Source organism: Penaeus japonicus, unplaced genomic scaffold (genome assembly GCF_977035675.1).
Source record: "Penaeus japonicus unplaced genomic scaffold, GWHDUDI00000001_assembly GWHDUDI00000003, whole genome shotgun sequence".
Lineage (NCBI taxonomy): Eukaryota > Metazoa > Arthropoda > Malacostraca > Decapoda > Penaeidae > Penaeus > Penaeus japonicus.
The window spans coordinates 26,051,853-26,054,352 of record NW_028234405.1 but is presented as its reverse complement, the minus strand read 5'-3'; the positions used below and the strand labels follow the sequence as shown (position 1 = coordinate 26,054,352).

At 31.5% G+C, this 2,500-nt stretch overlaps 1 protein-coding gene across 3 annotated transcripts in view; it reads right to left on the bottom strand.

Moving 5' to 3' along the window:
* The window catches only part of LOC122265419 (motile sperm domain-containing protein 1), a 9,755-nt gene extending 7,864 nt beyond the window's left edge, over positions 1–1,891 (bottom strand). The window contains exon 1 of one of the 3 annotated variants that reach the window (XM_043034746.2): positions 1,764–1,891. The gene's annotated coding sequence lies outside the window, so the exon portion shown is untranslated. Of the gene's footprint in view, positions 1–1,461; positions 1,683–1,763 lie in introns of those variants that run through there. The other 2 variants (XM_043034748.2, XM_043034747.2) reach the window with 2 other exon arrangements.
* Between the last annotated feature and the right edge of the window lie 609 nt (positions 1,892–2,500).

Genomic DNA, 2,500 nt, shown 5'->3' with positions numbered 1-2,500 from the left:
CCTGGGTTACTTTTGCAGCCCCCAATATTTACTACTTGTGTGATCTTTGAGGTCGAAGATCTTGAAATTCTAATTCATCATAACTGTTACACTCCTTTTCTTATACTATGATTAACTCGAGTAAATGCTATTTTTTACCATTATTAAGGTTATTACCATCATCATCATCATTATTATCATTTTGCTATTGCAAGCTTTTTGACTATTTCATGCTTTCTCTGTAGCCCAATTTATGATCATTATAAATGTTCCTATAATATAAAAAAGAAGAAGGAAAGATTTAAACTTTCCTTACTAGCACAAGATATCTGTACAGTGCATCTGATACTTATGATGGTTTAATCAGATAAGATTATGCACACATGTAAAAACACTAAATTATCTCTTAAATATATATCCTTCTTTGATATGGGCACTAAGATTTGGAAAGTAAAAGTAATTGCAATTCTAAAATGAACTCTATATAATAATTCATTAATGATAAGGATGATGATAACACCAACAATATAATAACAATTGCAACTATAATCATCATCATCATCATAATAATAATAATAACAAAAATAAATAAATAAATAAAACAAAATTGATAACTGTAGTAATAACATTAACAATTACAACCATACAGTTATTCTAAACCAAGATTTGTACTGAAAAATATTTTCACAATTTATGTTTGGTTCTTTGCCTTTGACAAATTACAAGTAACCAATTATCAATCACTCCTTTTGTTTAAGCAATGGTGTGGCCCGTCTCCAGACAGAATTGTAAAACATTTTTTCAAAATAATAATGGCTTGTTTTATCCAATTCCATTTGACCCCTTGACAGTGGGATTGAACATATGTTCTTTTAATATTATCATTATTATCTATTTCTTAAATATATTAACCCGTCAATATCAGGGCGGTATGACCTCCGCCTGGACATAACGACGGAGATATTTTGAAATGCGCAGGCCTAACATTGAGGGTGTGATATGATATTGTATTCCTGGCGGGAAGACCAGCCATGCCATGATGTGATATCACATCATCCATCTTTAAGGAGTTAATAGCTCTGATCTGTGATAGCCAGTATACAATATGAAGTGCAACATGATTGTGGCACAGTGTCAAGGGATCCCCGTGGCCTCTGTGCTTCATGTTCTACCATTAACATTCTAGCTAACTCTATCTTGCCATGCTACATGTGATTGAGGTATGTTGCCTTTGCAGGAGTAATGCCAGAAGCTGCACTAAGGGGGTATGTGTGTGTAGGTATCTCTTGCTGTAACATATGGGATACAATAACAAATAAATAAATAAAAAAAAATTATATTTCAACATGTTTCAATATGTATATCTTCTCTATTGTCCGAATTCGGATGTATCCAGGTCTTAATGATAATTCAATATACTTACCTCTTGTAACAAATAATGAGATTTTACTCTTAATCTTATCTGCGACATTGATGACTTACCTTGAAGGAAATTACGTCTGCTTTTTACATCTCTTTTACGCAAATTGTACTAACAAACGATTAAAAACTTTGCAAATTCCTTCAATAACGCACCACGATAATGGCAATGCGTAATAAAATCTCCAAAACTAATCATAAATCCGAAAACAGAAACAGCTGATGAGGAAAACAAAAACACATATTTTGAGTCAGACGAAAACAAGACATGAATCAGGAAATATGTCCTTTAATTTCCCACATTTCCTACACTAAAATGGCACTCAGAACAAGCTCATCAAATCAAAAATTATTTAAAGACCTACTTCAAAAACTGCGCCAGCGGAAGCACCTACGTCTCAAATGCACTGCTAACCACAAACAACCTTCATCTACGCGACAAAGGATTGTTTGGGCTGAACAGCTGGCCCGATGACGTCATCGGTCTGATGTCATCGTCTACGTCACCTTTTTTCTTCTTTGTGGCGCGAATTTTTGAATTAATTGGTTAATCTTTGGAGAGAAGAAAATATATTGACTGTTTATACATACCTACATAATACACCATATGTATAATTATATGCCATGTTTATATATATATGTATATACATATACATACACATATACATATGCATATATATATATATTTAATATTTATTATATATATATATATATATATATATATATATATTATTATATATATCACATTATATTTACGTATTAACACCCTCCACACACACACTGTTGTGTATGTATGTATGTATGTTGTAGTTTTATGTAATGTATGTAAGTATGTATGTTTATGTATATATATCATGTTGTGTATGTATGTACAACCCACACACACACACACACACACACACACACACAACACACACACACACACACACACACACACACACACACACACACACACACACACAAAACACACACACACACACACACACACAACACACACACACACCAATTCATATACAAATATATATTTCTATATATATATATATATATATATATAATATTATATATAAACATATATATATATTATATATATATATATATACAA